At 38.0% G+C, this 20,898-nt stretch overlaps 1 protein-coding gene across 4 annotated transcripts in view; it reads right to left on the minus strand.

Moving 5' to 3' along the window:
- PTCHD4 (patched domain containing 4) overlaps positions 1 to 20,898 on the minus strand; it is a 191,174-nt gene that overhangs the window by 103,754 nt on the left and 66,522 nt on the right. The window lies entirely within an intron of this gene.

Below are 20,898 nucleotides of genomic sequence, written 5' to 3' on the forward strand. Positions count from 1 at the left end.
AATAATTCAAATAATATCTCCCACTTGAAAATGGACAAAGAATATGAACTGTAATTCACAAAAGAAGAAATGTATACTTCCAATAAGGAGATTAAAAAAGTTCAGCCTCTGATCAAGCAATTCCACTTCTGGTTAGTCATCCAAAGTAAACGCCAGGTGACAACATGAATGGACCTTGAGGGCATTATGCTAAGTGAAACAAGTCACACAGAAAAAGACAAATACTACATAATCTCATTTATATGTGAAATAAAAATAAAGCCAAATTCATAGATACAAGTGACAGATCTGTGCTTGTCAGAGGTGGGAGTGGAGTGGTAGGCAAATGGATGAAGGAAGTAAAAAAGGTACCGACTTCCAGTTATAACATAAGTAAGTCATGGAGATGTACTGTACATCATGGTGACTATAGTTAAGTATTGCATATTTGAAAGTTGCTAATAGATTAAATCTTAAAAGTTCTCATCACAGGAAAATAAATTCTGTAACTATTGGGGTGATGGGTGCTAACTAGACTTAGCGTGGTGAACATTTTGTAATATATACAAATAGCAAATCATTATGTTTTACACCTGAAACAAATATAATGTTATATGTCAGTTATAGCTCCACAAAAAATGAAAAAAAAGTTTAGGGTCAATGATAATGATATACAAATTAAAATGAAAATGCAATAGAATTTCTTGCTTTTCAAGTTATCATCAGTTATGAATATGAAGCATTCCAGAACTGGTGAGAGTGTGAGGAAACAGACAGTCTCATGTTCTGCTAAGAAGATAAATTAACATAAACTTGTTGAAAAGTAACTTGACAATTGTATATATCCTTCTGCCTAGCAATTTCATTTTTTAGGAATTTATCATAAGAAAATAATTAGAGAAATGAAGAAAACTTCATGTTCAATGATGATCACAGCAGCACTTAACCACTGGAATAATAGTAATAATGATGATGATAACATTCAGTGTGTCAGGCACTGTTCTTAGCTCTGTGAAATAGGTATTATGATTTGCTCCATTTTGCCAATTAAGAAATGAAGCTATAAAGAAATAAGTGATCAAGGCTTCACAAATACTAAATGGAGGAACCAAGATTCCAACCCAGGCAAAACATCTCTAGATTCTGTTCATAATTACTAAGAATTACTGTCAGCAGGGCTGACAGTATTATCACACATCCATATGATGGGATGGTATACTGACTTTTAAATAAATTAAAACATTAAAACATTGCATTGGAAAATATTCACAATATATTGATTGATGAATGAAACTGGATTTGGGCATAGCAATAGTAGTAGACAGACTTCTAAGGTGACTTCCAGTCATCCTCATCTCCTGCTATTTTCAGTCTTTTGTAATCTTTCACTCTTGAGCATGAGCTAGACTTAGCACTTGATTTTGAAACATAGACTAGAGCAAATATGATGAATGTTCTTTCTGTGATTAAGGTGCAAAAGTCTATGGCTTCCATCTTGCTCACAGATCTATAGTGCTTCCATGAAACATGTTCTCATTTTGGAGAATTTCATGTGACAAGCTACTGAGGACAGTCCTTAGCCAACAGCCACTGATGAAATGAGACCAACCATCCTACAGTATTTGAGGAACTAAATCCAATGAACAATCACTGAATGAGTTTGGAAGGGATCCTGCCCTCGTTGAAAGTTAATTCCAGCCTTATAAGAGATCCTGAAACAGAGGATACAGCTAAGCTATACCCAGATTCCTGACTCCCAGAAATGGTAGATGGTAATTCTCATTGTCGTAAGCTAGTACGTCTTGGGGTAATTTGTTATGCAGCAACAGATAACTAAAACACATATATTCACAGAATTTTACAGCATCATCTTTGAACAGTACAACTATAATAAGAAGAATTGGTAACTTTGGTTCCATAGTTTTATCATGGTTTCTCCTTTTTGAGTTTTTATTCTGATTCCCTTTTCAGTGACATAAAGGAATTTCTTTTTAAAGAAAGGGTCATATGTGCTGTACTTCCTGAGCTATTATGCAAAGGAGATAATTTATCTTTAATCTTAATGCTTGAAAGACAGCCAGGATAATTATGAATATTTTATTTCTTTTCCATAATTCTATATTTTCCCTCAGAATCATAGCTTGCCATTATGTTGATGCCTTTGTCTTCCTTTCAATCAGCTTCACTCTAATTGTTTTCCTATTTTTGTTCTTTCTTATTTAATTTTATGTGATTTCCTCACTTCTGTGTTCCATGTTTCTAAATGTGTTTTCACTTGTTTTGTTGCTTTCAAAGTAGCTCTTCTCTCTAATAACGGTTTTATTTTTTCCTTCCCTTTTCTCCCCGAGTTCTACCAACTTACTTTTCTTTTTTTGTTTTACTGACTCCTCAGCTTTTCTGTTTCCTCCTGTGTCTATTTTTCACATGTTCGTAGTTCCTAGTGAGGTCATGGTGCATGTTATTTTCTGGGATAAATTGCTCTTCTGGTAGAATTTCATCATCTGCATTTTGCTTATATTCTTTTCTCCTTCATGTTCTGTTCTGGCACCTCCCTGGTTATGAAATAGAAGCAATTCTCTCCGGAGCAGTTATTGCTGAACCCTGAGGGGATGGTAGCAGAAGTGAGGCAGGCTCGCCCTTCACACTTCAGTTTGGACTTGGCCACCTTAGAGTCCTCCCTCACTAAATCCTCTGTGTCCTCTATCCACCTTGCCCATTTTCTTTTACCTTTTGCTATTCAGGAAGTCTGGATAGCATGTGGAGACCCTCCTGAACTGATAGGTTCTCCAAGATTAAGAGGTATCCACACTGCTCCCCCTCTAGCCCTCACCCAGGCTTACCTACAACAGTGAAGACTACATTTTCCTCTGCTCTGTATTCCCCAACTCTTTACAGTATTATGCTGAGTTCTTACGGACATTGCTCCAACTCTTTCAAGGTTTGCCTTGGCTCCTATGTCTCACTGGGGCTTCCCAGGTGGCACTAGTGGTAAATAATACACCTGTCAATGCAGGAGACCCGAGAGACACAGGTTCAATCCCTGGGTCAGATAGATCCCCTGGAAAAAGACATGGCAACCCACTCCGGTATTCTTATCTGTAAAATCCCATGGAAAGAGGAGCCTGGTGGGTTACAGTCCATGGGGTCACAAAGAGTCGGACATGACTGAGTGACTGAGCATGCGTCAACATCTCGTTCTGCTATTAGAAAGACAGTCTGAGCTCTTCTCAGAATTCTGCCATTTAACTGTTAGGAAATTTGCAGTCTGCTACAAGACCAAGGAGATGGATACATGTTGACTTTGTATCTTCCCTCAGTTCAGTGCAGTCCAGTCACTCAGCAGTGTCCGACTCTTTGCGACCCCACGGACTACAACACTCCAGGCCTCCCTGTCCATCACCAACTCCTGGAGTCTACTCAAACTCATGTCCTTTGAATTGGTGATGCCATCCAACCATCTCATCCTCTGTCATCCCCTTATCCTGCCTTCAATCTTTCCCAGCATCAGGGTCTTTTCTAATGAGTCAGGTCTTCGCATCAGGCAGCCAAAGTACTAGCGTTTCAATTTCAGCGTCAGTCCTTCCAATGAATATTCAGGACTGATTTCCTTCAGGATGGACTGGTTGGATCTCCTCCCAGTCCAAGGGACTCTCAAGAGTCTTCTCCAACACCACAGTTCAAAAGCATCAATTCTTTGGGGGCTCAGCTTTCTTTATAGTCCAGCTCTCACATCCATACATGACTACTGGAAAAACCATAGCCTTGACTAGATGGACCTTTGTTGGCAAAGTAATGTCTCTGCTTTTTAATATGCTGTCTAGGTTGGTCATAACTTTTCTTTCAAGGAGCAAGCGTCTTTTAATTTCATGGCTGCAGTCACCATCTGCAGTGATTTTGGAGCCCCAAAATATAGTCTGTCACTGTTTCCACTCATCTTGGTCCAAAAGTGCAGATATTCTTCACAATTTATACTGTAGATTGTAGGTTTGCTTTCAATGGTTTGGAAGTGAGGTATGCTATTAAAAATGTCTGTAGCAACATCTCTAATTAAAAGAATTACCTATGTATGAAGCTGACATCAAGTTGTATTTTCCCTTGAATTTTCTTCAACTAATCAACCACAACCTGATCTCCTTTTTTTAATAGCCCTTTCATACTATTTACCTCTCAGATTATATCCTAAATCAGTCCCTATTTTTTCAAATGTGTAAAAATTAGAAATTAATCTCCATGAATGACGGAACCACATCAGACTGACTTACCTATTCCCCCCCACTATCTAGCATAGCGCCTGGAAGACAATAGGTGTTCAATAAGAATTTTGAATGAAATGACAAAATAACTCATAAATGTAGTGTAAACTAAATTGCAAACCAAATTACATTTTTTGAGGGCATCCAATGCTTATCAGGGCTTCCCCAGTGGCTCAGCGGTAAAGAATCTGCCTGTAATACAGGAGACCCAGGTTTGATCCCTGGGTCGGGAGCCTGGCAGGCTACATTTCACAGGGTCACAAAGAGTCAGACATGAATAAGGAAACTTAGCACACATGCATGCAATGTATATCAAGGTAAATAACTCTGAAAAAATATAAAAGGACCAATAAAATAATATATATGATATATATGGCAAAGCACAGAATAAGCATGCCCTTAATGCCTTTGGGGGCTGCCCTGATAATTCATTTGGTAAAGAATCTGCCTGAAATGCAGGAGACCTGGGTTTGATCCCTGGGTTGGAAAGATCCCCTGGAGAAGGAAAAGGCTACCCACTCCAGTATTCTGGCCTGGAGGATTCCAAGGACTCTATAGTCCATGGGGTTGCAAAGAGTCGAACACGACTGAGTGACTGTCACTTCACTAATGCCTTCAGAATGGAATTGAATTAAAAAATCAATTAAATATCTGTTGTTTTTGTTTAGTTGCTAAGCTGTGTCTAACTCTTTTGGGATCCCATGGACTATAGCCCATCAGACTCCTCTGTCCATGGAATTTCCCAGGTAGGAATGTTGGAATGGGTTGCCATTTCCTTCTCCAGGTGATCTTCCTGACCCAGGGATCAAACCCATGTCACCTTCATTGACAGGCAGATTCTTTACCACTGAGCCACCAGGGAAGCAATACATTTAAGAAAATAGATAAAATTAAATATAGAAATACATTTTGGAAGATTACTTAGATAGATTACGTGTTTCTAAAAGTTAGAGTAAAATAAAAAAGTAGACATCAAAAGTTGAATAAATGACAAAGGCTAGAAAACTGTGTTTGAGGTAAAATGGAGGACAGAAAGAGAATTGTGTGGCTACTGGTGTGCGAAGTATTTTTGCCTGCTTTTTTGGTTTGAATTTTGGCGTGTTAAAAGAGTATGACTAGAGAAAGTTTTGGTGATGCCTTATAATGCCAATGTTGGATTTATTCATGATTCAAAATATGTTTTTGAATCTCAGAACAGAAAGATTTCGTTCTCAGTGGTATATGTAGCTTTCTTACAGTTCAGGCAGACATTCTGAAAGCAATTTAAAAGCATGACATTAAAACAGTTTTGAGAAAAATACATATATTTTCTATTTAGGAAACCATATTTGCTATTTCAAGATTTGAAGGGCAAATAACTGAGATTTCCAGGTTTAGTCTTTTGTAGTACAACCATATGCAACACTTAGTCTTTGTGTGTAATGGAATAAAAATTTGACAATTGCCTGAAGTTATTTAGCATATTAAGGAAAAATAAAGAAGATAGTAAATTACCAATAAACTCAGCAAACTCTGCTAAAGGTTCAAAAGCTTATGAAATTCAAAATTTAGAACTTTAAATATGATGGTAATCTATGCTAACCTGTCATTATAACCTTAGAACCTAGAAAACAAGGTAATTCTAGTTTTGCATTAACAAAAATTCTATAAATCGTAAATAGCAAACATGTCAGTAAACAGAATGACCTTTTAACCCAGTACCTATGTAACTTCATGGCCGTATCATGCATGTAATTTTTAAACAAAAAGAATGACATAGTTCCTTCACCTTGTATTATGGTATATTTAAATAGAAATGACAGGCTGTGTATGAATACCAGCATTAATAGTTAATAAGTCTTTTATTATGAATATCTTTTCATTTTAGTACTATTTTTACATAACTTTATAACTTGACAATTATAACTGACTTCATAATTACTAAAACCTACAAAAAGGATTCTCTACTTTGCCATATATTAAATTAAATCTTCAGAATAATGATTAAAGGGTAAAAATGATTCTTTTAAATAGAAAGCTGTTATTTCATATAGAGTTTCAGTGCAAATCAATAGATACTTAAAAAAATATTGAAGGTACATATGTGGGTGAGCACATCATACGAAATGCCAGGCTGGATGAGTTAAAGCTGTAATCAAGATGGCTGGGAGAAACACTAACAACCTCAGACATGTGGATGATAACACTCTAATGGCAGAAAGCAAAGAGGAACTAAAGAGCCTCTTGATGAGGGTGAAGGAGGAGAGTGAATGAGCCAGCTTAAAACTCAATATTAAAAAAAACTAAGATCATGGCATTTGGTCCTATCACTTCATGGCAAACAGAAGGGGAAAAGGTGGAAGCAGTGACAGATTTCCTCTTCTTGGGCTCTAAAGTCACTGCAGATGGTGACTGTAGCCCTAAAGTCAGAAGACAATTACTTCTTGGAAGGAAAGCTATGGCAAACTTAGTGTGTTAAAAAGCAAAGATATCACTTTGCTGACAAAGGTCCGTATAGCCAAGGCTATGGTCTTTCCTGTAGTCATGTACAGATATGAGAGTTGGACAATAAAGAAGGCAGAGCGCTGAAGAATTGATGCTTTCAAACTCTGGTGCTGGAGAAGACCCTTGAGAGTTCCCTGGAAAGCAGGGAGATCAAACCAGTCAATCTTAAAAGAAATCAACCCTGAATACTCTTTGGAATGACTGATGCTGAAGCTGAACCTCCAATAATAATTTGGCCATCTGATAAGAACAGCTGACTCATTGGAAAAGATTCTGATTCTGGGAAAGACTGAGGGCAAGAGGAGAAGAGAGTGACAGAGTCTGAGATGGCTGGACGGCATTACCGATTCAATGGACATGAACTTGGGCAAACTTTGGGAGATGGATAGGGAGGCCTTCGTGCTGCAGTCCATGGGGTCACAAAGAGTCGGACATGATCTGGTGATTGAACAACAACATATATGGGTACAGTTTCAGAAGATATTTACCAATGATTATGCATCTGAAAAGAAAATAACTATTAATATCTTATGAGTATGTTTTAATTAACAATTTAATGCACATGTAGTGTGTCACAATTGCACCTGTCAGGGAAGGCAAATTTTTCCCTCTACCTCAGTCTGTGGCTGGATTAACAATAAAATTGACACAGACTGATTAACAGGAGAAAAAGAAACAAATTTGAATTTGTGCTCATGGAGCTCTCATAGAAATAAGAACTTAAGAAATGGCCAAAGCAGGCAGCTACTGTACTTTATAGACAAAGAAAAAGATATATTTGTGAGAAATTGACAAGAAAAAGAAACTTAGGTTTTAAGTACTTAATTTTTGAAAAATATAGAGATTCAGTTCAGTCGCTCAGTCGTGTCCGACTCTTTGCAACCCCATGGTGTGCAGCATGCCAGGCTTCCCTGTCTATCACCAGCTCTCAGAGCTTGCTCAAACTCATGTCCATTGAGTCGGTGATGCCATCCAACCATCTCATCCTCTGTTGTCCCTTTCTCCTCCTGCCTTCAACCTTTCCCAGCATCAGGGTATTTTCCAATGAGTCAGTTTTTTGCATCAGATGGCCAAAGTATGGGAGCTTCAGTTTCAGCATCAGTCCTTCCAGTGAATATTCAGGACTGATTTCCTTTAGGTGGGATAGTAAATTAAAGAAGTAATGAGGTTTGTTTACACAGGTATCTCAGGCCCAAATTCCCAATCTCTGGCAATAGGATGTCCTTCTAATTCCAGATGTAGCTAGGGCATCTTTCATATGGGAGATTTATTTCCTTATTTCAGGGAGACAGAGGATGGTCAGAGCTTCCTTCATCAGCTGCTTCTTGAGCAACTTCAATTCAAAATAATCAATACGTAACTGTGGCCTAGTGTAGGGAATCATATTCTGAGCCCAGCACACCTACAATGTGAATTAAAATAGATGTGAAATATAACATAGATTGGAGGAATTTCAAAGGTAGGGAAAGTAATTACACAATTTATAATTTAAGATTTTCTTTAAGTTTGTGGTTAAAGACAAGTTTTCCTGCTTTCAATCGTGTTACGATTGTCCCTATGACTTTAACATGAGTAAAGGGTTAATTCAGTTCTCTGCAGTGAAATGAATAATACAGGAATTTCTAATTTAAATTGTGACCATTCTAACACATTTCCATTTACCTTTGAAAACTGATTTTTATTAATAAAACATAATATATCTCTTTATGTGATTCCTGGGAATTATACTCAGGCCCTAACTTCTTACCGACTCCTGCCTTCCTTGTACGTAGCTGCCATTCTTACTGCTCCTTTAGGCTGACACAGGTGAATAAAAATTATCATGGTGATAGGACTGGTTCTCTATACCTGAAGTAAATATTGGAAAAAGCCACACAGCATAAAATGAAGGTCATGCTAAAAATTTACAAGTGGTACAAAGACAGGGGCTTCCCAAGTGGCTCAGTGGTATAGAATACTTTTGGCAATGCAGGAGACACAAGGTTGATACCTGGATCAGGAAGATCCTCTGGAGGATAAAATGGCAACCCACTCTAGTATTCTTGCCTGGAGAATTCCATGGACAGAGAAAGCCTGGTGAGCTACAGTCCATGGGATCGTAAAGAGTCAGACATGACGTAGCAACTGAGCATAGCATGGTACAAAGACAGACATGAGGACACACGGAATTCTATGAAGTAACTAGCCAGGATAGTCTAATATTTTTGAACAGCAATAAAATTATTTGTAGTAACAAAAGACTTGCCAAGATAGTGAGATGTTGTGAGATTTACTTAGTCAAAATATTTCTAGTATTATAAAGTTAGAAATATATAAAAAGTGGAGGAAGAAAAATTCATGATATAACTATTCCCATTTAATATTCTTGTCTTAGAATAAATCCTTCATTTAGTGGAAGGTGAAAAATCTAGTTTTAAGTAAATAAAATTAATGCTGATTCAATTACTATTTATGTTGGATATCTATACTCAGATAATTTTTTATTAGTCTGTCTTATTTTTACCATTCATTTCAGATATAGGAAGCTTAACATTTCAATATGAAATTTTTAATTCAAACACACTGATATTTTTAGCAATATTTTAGCAAATATCCCATTTTTAGCAAGGAGTCTAAATGGTGAGAAAAACTTATGGTGATATTATCTTATATTGAGGTGAGTTTTTTCCTTTTAAAATTTTATTTGCTTTTTTTGGCTTGTTTGGTTTCTCAATATCCAAATTGTTTTTGAGTAGAGACCATGGCAGACCTACATCATGCTAAAATTTCAAACTATACTTAACTGAGTAATTATGTGTATGTGTATATAATTAATATATTAATATAACATATTATATTAATATTATGTACATTTTTCTTTTTTCAGATGGAAAATGCATCTGAGTTTTAAGAGAATCTGATAGACAGTATTCATTTTGTTTCTAAAATGTTAATTTGCCTAATAATTAGCTACTTATCAAGACGTGGAGAGACCATATGCTTAGTGGCAGAGAGTGTGGATGGAGCCAGAACCCCTGTGTTTGTACCTTGGCTCCACCACATACTATCTGATATGACCTTCAGCCAATTGGTAAAATTCTGTCTCATTGTTCTGATTTATAACAAAATTCATACATTGATATAATGGATTATTTTGAGGATTAGGTAAATCAATACCTATAAAATGTTATTCTTGAGACATACCAAGTGTTGAATACATATTAGTTATTATTAAATCTCTACTGTCAGTTTTCCTGAATTCCTGAACATACAATCTTGCCTGCAGAAGTATCTCATATACGTAGAGGATTTTTTAAAAAATTAAATTTCAAAGAGTTTGGTTGCCTATATATTCTCTCATGCACCAATCCCCACCATTCTCTATTGTTCTATAATAGTCTATTGCACCTATCTGTGTAAACATAGGAGAAGGAAATGGCAATCCACTTCGGTATTCTTGCCTGGGAAACCCCACAGACAAAGGAGCCTGGTGGGCTACAGTCCCTGGGATCACAACGAGTTGCACACAACTCAGTGACTGAACAACAACTATGGTGTAAACACATCAGTATTAGCAAGCTGTCCCCTGAGGAATTTAAGTTCAGAACCTTTTGATAAAGAGGTATATGTATCTGTTAACTGTCTTTACAGGCTTTAAATGAGATGCTTTATATGTTTGTTGTCATCAAGTCACTGGACCTGTTTTGACTAGTAGAGATGAATTGTGTTTTCTGTCAATCTGGTCTACTGAAACTTGAACCCAGAGTATGTCAAAGACTGATATTTTTTTAACTGTAAGCTCAAGGATCTTCACTCACACGTGTGCATGCGCACACACACACGAACACTTGTACACACATATATGAGAGAGACAGACAAACAGATAGGAATCAATATGGGAAGTATGAAACAAATAGGAAGCACAAAATAAAATGGTAAATGTAAACTTCCAAATACATAAAATTATATTAAAAGAACTCAAGGGACTAAGTTCTTCAGCTGATAAGAAAAAAATCGTTTGACAGGAAAACCACAACCAACTACATGCAACTTACAAGACACATACAGGAAATCTAAGAAAACAAAAGGCTGATACTTAAATAATGGAAAAATGCATAGTTTCAAAGTATAAATAAAATATTCTGATGAAGCTATATTAATACAAGAAAACAGATTTAAAGCGAAAGTTTTTAGAGATAGAAAGTTAGTTTACATTGATAAAGCATTTAGTTTACGTTGATCAAGTATTTAGTTTACCAAGAAGAGATAATAATACATATTTGTATGTATGTTATAACATAGGTTGTGAAACTATAAAGAAAAGGTAAGAGCTGATTATCTTAAAAGTCAGGATAATGATTACAGAATTGCAAGGCAGATGACATGATTAGAAGAAGGCTTCTAGAATGAGGGTAATGTTCCATGTTTTAATCTGAGCAGTATTCATACATGTGTTAACACATAACTATTAGTGAAAATAGTATACATTCAGGTTGCATACTTTTTGTACATATGGAAATTGTTCAGTTATTGAATTAAGATAAACAGGTTGCGTAATAGTATATATAAAAAGTCATCTCATTTTGTTTTATGCATTGACATATTTATCTATCTCTAGACTACCCACCAGAGAAGGAAACGGTAACCCACTCCAGTACTCTTGCCTGGAAAATCCCATGGACGGAGGAGCCTGGTAGGCTGCAGTCCATGGGATCTCGAAGAGTCGGACATGACTGAGTGACTTCACTTTCACTTTTCACTTTCATGCATTGGAGAAGGATATGGCAACCCACTCCAGTGTTCTTGCCTAGAGAATCCCAGGGACGGGGGAGCCTGGTGGGCCGCCATCTATGGGGTCGCACAGAGTCGGAGACTGAAGCAACTTAGCAGCAGCAGTAGCAGACTACAGTATTCTTGGGCTTCTCTTGTGGCTCAGTTGGTAAAGAATCCACCTACAATACTGGATACCTGGGTTCGAAAGATCCCCTGGAGAAGGGAAAGGCTACCCACTCCTTTTTACCTTTTTGCACATATAGAAATTGTTTGGTTACGGAATTAAGATAAGCAGGCTGCATAATAATATATATAAAAAGTCATCTCATTTCGTTTTATACACTGACATATTTATCTATCTCCAGATATAGTTAAAAGATATACATGAAATTTTTATCAAAAATTATCTCTGGATGACAGTTTTAGACTTTCTTTGCCTTTCTGTATTTTCCTAAAAATGTATTGTTTTTGTAATAATGGAAACAAATCAATTTAAAAAAACCTTTCTACCCAGGAATAGGAAAATAGGGTTTCTAGCAAGAAGAGAGGTTGGTATAAGGATGTGTATCAACCTCAAAACTGGAAAATGAATAGCTTTGTGGAAAGTGAGACACAGATAGGCAAGGGGAAGGAAATACTTGGAAAGCGGCAGTGCTGAAAAGGACTTCGGAGTGAGTGTGGACAGCAAATTTGGTAGAAGCTTGCAGTCAAGTGTGCCAAGAATGAGCGCCGATGCTATTTTCAGCTGCAAAAGCTCAGGCCCCATGGCACAAAACAAGGACACGCAGCCTCTTTTTATATATATTTTGGAAAATCTGACTGTAAGCAACAATTTTATATCAAACTACTTTTAGCTTAAACTAGGTACAAGAAGAAAATAGCCACCATGACCTAAAAATGACTATGGTGATATGGAATTCTCCAACAAGATAATTTGTCATTCTTGCTTTGTAGAGGGCATAACCTCTGTTAATGCCAGCCTGAAACTTTACCAAGGGTGGTGGTAAAAACAGGTATGTTTAATTTTTTTCTGCAGAATCTTTCTCAAAAGAGACATATGAAAGCCATGAAAGAAACAAAAACATAGGAAGCTTACATGCCTGCAAGACTTCAGCTCACTGGAGAAAGCAAAGTATAGGAATTATAAACGTAGGAGAAAGGAATTCTCACACAAGACTCACCTTTAAAAGGAGATAACACTGCCCAGTATCTAAGGGAAATTGGGAACTTGAGAGGTCCAAAATGGCAGGCAGAACATGACAGCAGATATCCAGATGTCAATTGGGAATCAAATTCAGGTAGGCAAGGCAGACTGTTCCTTAGGTCTACTGATGGCTAAGATGGTAGAGAGTAGGAGTCAGTGCCCTCAAAGAAGGTTGCTTGGCAAGAATTAAGCAGAGAATTAAGGTAGGTGGATGGACTGGAGGGCAAGATATCAGATTCAACAAGATACTGAGATGCCGTATATCTTGTGAGAGACTAAAAGGCTTGGCAGGACATGCAGAAATCCCTCTGATGGTATAAATAAGAAGGTCTCAATTGAAAGACTACTTACAGAGATATGAGCAAGGTCAATGGGGAAAAACAAAAACAAGGTATATTGAGCTAACAAGAGACTGTCAAGGTCAGGAAGCTGTTACCACTTTTAAATCTAAAGGAATAAAGGAAGGAAATAGTATTTCCAGGGTCCAGTAGCTACAGATACAGAGGAATGGCTGTCTGTCAGAGACTGCAGCTGTTGCCAGAGAAACAGTGCCAATGCAGAGAGGGAGGGAGCAGGCAAGAAAGACCTTGACCTCTTTCTCCTTCTGTCCTACTGTCTCCTGGTGATGCCTCTTATTGGCCAAGGCCAGAGGACAACGGAGCTTAGGTGACACAGTGCATAGGAATCAGTCTTCCAGAACAAAGATCAGGGAAGAGAAAGGTAGAGAAGAAAATCTGTTGATGATGATGATAAGTGCAAACAAAGTTACAGGCACGAGTGCTTTTCGAGGAATCCAAGGTGAAGACCAGTTAGGCATAGTGGACCAATATGGCAGATCATTCCAAAAATAACTTATAAATACTTCCTGTATTGTGCCGCTGTGCTGTGCTCAGTCATATCTGACTTTTTGTGACCCCAAGGACTGTAGCCCACAAGGCTCCTTTGTTCATGGGATTCTCCAGGCAAGAATACTGGAGTGGGTTGCCATTTCTTCCTCCAGGGGATCTTCCTGACCCAGGGATTGAGTCTGCATCTCTTGTGTCTCCTGCACTGGTAGACAGATTCTTTACCAATGTGCCACCTGGGAAGTCCTTTGTCTTGTGCTAGACCCACTATTAGTTGCTAAGGATAAAAAACAGTAAATTGATTCTTTCTAATGAAAGCTTTGCAACCTAACATGAAGATGATAGACATGTAAACAAGGATAGGCAAAAAAGGAAATCAGTTATTTGGGGGTTTGGAAATCATTAAAAATTCCCATAGAGCAAGAGATACTTAAGCTATGAAAATCAGAACAAAGCAGAGAAAGAAGGGAATCTCTAGGAAAAGGAACATCAGGAGTCAAGAAGCAGCCTTGTATATGTGGGCATACAGCAGTTTTGTGTTGGTCTGAGCAAAGAATGTGAAGGAAATTAGAATTAGAAGCTGCAAAGAGATGAAGCCCATGGGCCTCCTTTGGTAGACAAGTCCCCCTTGGCCAGACTCCTATGGAGACACAGCAAAGCTGAGCTGAGTCAGTAGATGGAGTGTTGGTAACCATGTCTGGAGAGGTTATGGAAATACAGGGACTCCCCTAACCTTCTACTCCTTCATGGTTCTCATCTTTCAGGATAAGGTGAAAAAGAATGAACAGAATGGGCAAAGCGATAAGCAGACTGGAATAAATAGCACAACCAAAAAGAAATATTAAAAATAAAATATAAAAAATATACAAATATTAAAAAAAATAAAACCAAAAAGAAAGTTCACAGGGGGAACAGAAAGGAGGAACTTCAAACACTTGGAAATCATGGAAAGATGGTCCTTCTCTGAGGATTAAACTCATTTCATCACAAATCAAAGGAGAAAGAATGTCTCCTACTCCCAACAGAACCACTATTTACTTACTTCATTTGCTATCATAGTCAGCAATATTGAGTCATCTTAGAGAGAAAGCTTATCAATAGTGGTGGCCAACATAGAATGGTAAGGTCTAGCAATGTGAGTTCTGTATACACAGAAATTCTTAGGGGAGAATGACATTGAATCTGGGAGGCACAGGTGGGCATTTTGGCAGTATTCTTTGTGGGGAACAAGAAAATTCATTAGACATCACTGAGTTTTAATTTATGATCACATACCCTTCTGAGTAATAGTTGTTTTTTTTTTTTTTTAATACATTTTGAGAAAGGGAAGCCTTGCCAGTGTAAATCACTTTTTGAAAAGGTTATCAGAGCACAGATTCTGGCTAACATATTACCCTTGTCAGCTAAGTTAATGGGATTCTTTCCCTGAGAATCTAGTTTTGCCACTGTGTTTTTATAATGCATTTTCTTGACCCATAAGACAGCCATTCTAATCCTAGAATACAGTAAAATTACAATTAATTCTACCCTTTGGAGTCTCTTGGTAGTCCTACTCAGTTCTGGCAACCATACAACCTCATTGCCTCCATCTTTTTGGATTTTCTGCATCTTAAAAATAGCTTGGCTCATCTGCAAGAGAGAAAGGTAAGGTGTTAAGTAGACATCCCACCTCTAGAAATACTTCAGCAAAAAGACTACAGGCTCTCTGTGAATACAACAAGTAGTCAAAGCACAGCCATCCAGACTGTAAAATATACTTAATTCATCTCAAGTTTAGTTTTTACCTTCCATTTTATTATGAAGGAGGCACTATAGGAAGGTAGAGGATGGGCAGTTGTCAAACTGTTTTTTTAATTCATAAGAATTTTTCCTCAAACTAAGTCTCTATGGAGACTTGAAATGTAAAAATACCAGAGTAAAGTGCATGTTTGGAAGCAGGAAGGAGTAGCCAGGAGTTCTGCAGGCTTCTTTCTCAGGCCCATTGCACCCTCAGCACATCCTGGGGAGCCCCTGGGGCTGAGTTTGAGAACTGCAAATAGAGTCAAGGAACCAGAGAGGAAAAATCAAATAATAAAAGTTCTGATCTTGGCTCCACACCAGGTTTGAGAATAGATCTCACAATTTTATTTCCTCATTTAATGGAAACAGCTGCCCCACTTTCCTCTGGGCGAATAAGGAAGCCATTTTCATGATCATGTGGTCAGAGGGATACTTTGAAGGTGTGTTCACACCTGCTCAGTCGCTCAGTCATGCCTGACTCTGTGACTCATGGACTGCAGCCTGCCAGGATCCACTGTCCATTCCATGAGATTTTCCAGGCAGGAATGCTAGAGTGGATTATTTCCTTCTCCAGGCGATCTTCCCAAGCCAAGGATCGAACCTGTGTCTCCTGCATTAGCAGGTGGATTCTTTACCGCTGAGCTACTAGGGAAGCCCAAGTGGTACTTTAGGAGGCAAGAAATGGGAGGCTGGGCTGAAAAGAGGATTCTTTACAGATTCTTTACCACTGCAGCATTCGGGAAGCCCCTTGAAGATGCACGATGCAGCAAACAAAAGAGAAAACATTTAGACTATACACTCATGTTTGGAAATCCAGTCTCCTCATTACACAATCATTTCATAGGCTTTGTTTAAAAGCCATGGTTCTAAAATTTTTCAAGGAATGTGTACAATTTCAAACACAGTTTTTCATCTATTTCTAAAAAATCATCTTTATCTCTGTTGTGAGCTAGTGAAATTACAAGTCATTCCTTCAATAAATAATTATTGAGCACTTCTTAGTTACAAAACATTGTACCAGCACAGTAAACTATATGAAGTTGCCCTGGTCCTTGACTTTGACAGAAGAAAGGAAGAGGAAGGTGATTGATTTACAGAGTGAACTTGTCAACTTGCTGTTAATTATTACAATGAGTCCTTACTATATGCATCACAGTTTCACCTCAAAATCCACAAGTTAAGTGCCTTTCACTGGTTTCTCTTTGAGTGTGGGTGTGTATTTGTGATTTTGATTGGTTTTAATTCAATGAAATGAGCCATCTAATCTTTTTCTCCTTTTTTTTTTTGCTAAAACATACTTTAACCTACTCTTATGTCCAGTTCTGTCTGATAAAATTATCTTTTTCCTTCATTATTTGGTTTATATCATTGACCATCATAGTTATACTCTATGCTTTTTATTGTGTCGTCTCAAACACTATTAGTAAATATTATTAACTAATACTTTGCTGATTTATATTATTAAGTATGATATTTAGTTTAGGATGTTCCACTTAAAATGGGAATAATCACTGGAAATATCACTGGCCAGGACATATTCTTATTCCATTTAGGCCAAGTTAATGTGAAGAAGCGGTAGAAAAAGTAGTAGCTTCTACTTTTTATTAAATTCAAACTCAGGGTTCGAACTTCTCTAAGGGCACACAGTGATATCCGTAAGCCAAGGCTTGAATAATAGAGTTTTGTCTTGGTCTGGATGAAGGCATCACTTTCTCATTACAGAGGAAACCAGCCACGATGACGCACAGAAATTTGATGCATACATAAATTACCATGTTCCAGAAAGGCAGGTGAAAATCAATGTACAAGGATTCTTCAGTTCTCAGAGACCTAAGGCTGGCCTCTAGCATCTTCACATCAATGCAGGATTTACCTCATTTTTCTCTGCTAATTTTCCTTTTTGTTCAATATTAGAGTATGAAAATGTGGATTTGAAAATGAACTGAATCTCGGAAGTAAGCCTCCAGTTTGTAAATGATTTTTATCTGGATGAGACTTTGTTTTTCCTCAGAAAAGCAATGGCATGGGCTTAGCATGTTTTCACCCTTCACGTTTCAAGGGTTTGAATTACTGTGTTTACCTCGATGCAGCACTGCAGAAAATCCCTATCTCGTTGGCAACTGCTGCTCTCCTGCATCAGGAAAATATTTTTTCTTCGAAAATTCTGATATGACAGTCAACTCCAATCAATGAGGATAGTTAGGGTTGCTTGTGATAGATGTGTATTTGAGAAAGGCTTAGACGTCCAGACTAGAGAAGTGGTATGAGTTGACAGAGGAACAGTTCTACCATATCCTATCTGCTTAAATATTCAAGCCTGATTCATTATCTGATTTAAGAAGTAAAAAGATAAGGGCACAACATATTAGAAAGCATGAGGCTTATTTACAAATTTTTCCATTAAAAAAATCTAAACTAGCACGTCAGCTACCCTTGAGATAAACACGATCACCAAAATGGGACCATATTCTCTTTACTCTGGGTAAAATTCTTATATAACAGTTTTCTTCCTCATTCCTAAACTCCAGCTACCACTGGAAGAAGCTCATTAGCAGTAAAAAGTGCAATAGATGGAGGCAGATTCCAAAGAATATAAGAATCTTAAGGAGTCGGGACGTAATTATTAGCAATGTTGGACAGTGCTACACAATACAAAGTACATAGTCAATGCTATCTCAAATGCTTGGCATAAAATTCAGCTTCCTACTTGTTATGCCAAGATCTGTTCCCTTCCCACCTCCTTCAAAATATCTACAAATACCAAGTATTTGGATAACATCTTAACTTACTAAAAATTTCTGTCCCAGGAGGTCCATTTCTCTGTTCTCCAAAGAACAGAGATCAATATAAAGAAATGAAAACTAAGGAAATAACAAAAAAAATAGGGACATTAAGATAAACAACCAAAGTTAAGCCTTCCCTTGCAAAAGTCACCAATAAGTCAGCATTTGTAAGAGGTGTTCTATGGGCACTTTGAGTAGACACTTAAAAGATGCCAAAGAGACCCACTTTCAACCCCCAACAAGCCAAAAATCTAGATGAGAATACATATAACCTAAATGTCAAATGAATGATTCATTGATTAAAGAGTAAAGGTGGAAAAGATTTCAAGCACCAATGGGTCCAACTCCCTCATCTCATGAAAGAGAAAACATGGCCCCGGAAGAAGTCGCCTAAACTGAGAGACACTCGACTGGACCCCAGGTCTTTTGACTCCAAGCTTCTAAACATAGAGATAGTTTCACATCATTGGCCAACCTTTTTCTAAAGGGGATAATTATTTATCACCAAGAGCAGGATGGCTGCAACAGACATGGCTAAAAATGAGCTCCAGTGAGCGAGCTTCTAGCAATGGGGTTAATGTGGGAAGATGTTTGATGGGTTTAATGACCCTGAGTAAATTAGGTCCTGGGGCAGAACCAGCTTATTGAGAAACACTTCAAAAACCACAATACAGTTGTTAAAAAAAACTTTAGCCAACCATCAAACCTTAGAGTGCTCATTATGTGTTAAACATTGTACTGGTTCAAATGGAGGAAAATAAAAGTGCCCAAGAAGTAACACATTATGTCCCTGGCAATACCTTCTGCTTCCTACATCCAGATCCTATCTCCAGAAGAATCAAGAAGAGCAGCTACCTATGCTTTTGATGAGTTTTCCCAATTGCCTCCTCATTAATAAATCCTTACCTATCATCAGGTAGGCTTAAGACATTAGTGCAAAGAAGTATTTAGGCAGTGTTTTTTCCAAAAATTTTGAATGTGACCCAAATTAGGAAATACATTTTATATAATAACTAGTATACACATGTATATGAAATTATGGCAGAAACATGATGCAATAATACACTATTAGGTGCAACACCTTTTGATCTTTCCCATCCCTTTCTACTCTTTTTTCTCCTAAGTTACATATAAAAGTGGATCATGATATGTTAAATTAGTTTAATGACTCAAATAGATCATAGGACTTCTCAGGTGGCATAGTGGTAAAGAATCTGCCTGCCAATGCAGGAGCTGCAGGAGATGGAGGTTCGATCCCTGGTTTGGGAAGAGTGCCTAGAGGAGGAAATGCATGCATGCATGCATGCTAAGTCGCTTCAGTCGTGTCCAACTCTGTGCGATCCTATGGACAGCAGCCCACCAGGCTCCTCTGTCCACTAGATTCTCCAGGCAAGAATACTGGAGTGGGTTGCCATTTCCTTCTCCTGGCAACCCACAAAAGTATTCTTGCCTGGAAAATTCCATGTACAGAGAGCCTAATGGGCTACAAGTCACGAAGAGTCCAACAGGACTGAGCGACTGAGCATGCAAACAATAGATCATAACCGATTTGAGAAACACTAAGAGATCATCCATTCATTAATGGGTAGGCCCAAGACCAGCACTATTTGAAGTATTTGGAAAATAGGAATGAAGGGAACAAATAGAAATTTACATCCTTTGGGAGCTTACATTCTATTGCAGGGGGAATACGTTAAAACATAAAATATACTGTATGTTAGATAATGATGAACTTTAAGGAGAAAATTGAAGCAGAAGGGGAGATAGGAAGTACAGCTGAGGCACTTGTGGTTTTGAATAGCATGGCCGGGAATGTCCCCACTAGGAAGGTGACATTTGTATAAAGACCTGAAGGAGGTAAAGAAACACCTAAGAAAGAGTCTTCCAGGGCTAGAGGAGAGAGACACAGGTTGGAACTGAGATCAGAGGGGTAGCAGATGCCACATTTGTTGAGCCTTGGAGATCCCGGAATACCCAAGTTTGTTAAATTTGGACCTTTGAACATCTAATGTCTTTAATCTAACATTTGTCTTCCAATCCCAAATGATCATATCATAGCCATTTTCATTAGTAATAATCTCATCTCAAAACCTTTGTAGCAAGCAGCTCTAGAATCCACTCATATCTCTCACTCACATCATGACTGTATGGCGACTGCATTTTCCAAAGATGGCCACAACAGTAGCTCCCACGTCACATGCTCTTCTGCAATGTAACTCTGCCAACCTCTCAATTCTCTTCCACTGTCTCAATAAGTGGAGTTCCAGTGCCCTCCTCTGGGATCTGGACTAATACTCAGGCAGTAGAACAGGGCTGATAAGATGCTATGTGACTCCTATGTCTAGGCCAGCCCTAGGACTTTTGTCTCACTCTTGTGCAATACTTTTACTTTGAGCCCTGAACTACCATATAAGAAGTCTGACTACCCTGGGAACACCCTGCTGGAGAGGTCACATTTAGATGCCATGTTCAATGATCCCAACTGAGATTCTCCTTCAGAAATCCCAGACTTGTTACCAGCCCTGTGAGCAAAGAAGCCGTACTGAAAACTGTTGATCTCAGATATTCAAATCACTTTCAGCTAAGGCTCTAGACATTTTAGGGGTGGGAGGAGCTCATCTCATTGCGCCGTTTCCAAATTAGTGGCCCACCGACTCCATGAATGTAATATGATGGATGGATGAATGTAATATGTTGTTTTATACTGCCCAGTTTTGTGGTGTTTACATGCGTTTGTGCTAAGTTGCTTCAGTCGTGTCTGACTCTTTGTGAACCTATGGGCTATATAGCCTGCCAGGCTCCTCTGTCCATGAGGATTC

This window comes from Giraffa tippelskirchi, chromosome 8 (assembly GCF_054371585.1).
Source record: "Giraffa tippelskirchi isolate mGirTip1 chromosome 8, T2T-mGirTip1v1.2.pri, whole genome shotgun sequence".
NCBI classification, from domain to species: Eukaryota; Metazoa; Chordata; class Mammalia; order Artiodactyla; family Giraffidae; genus Giraffa; species Giraffa tippelskirchi.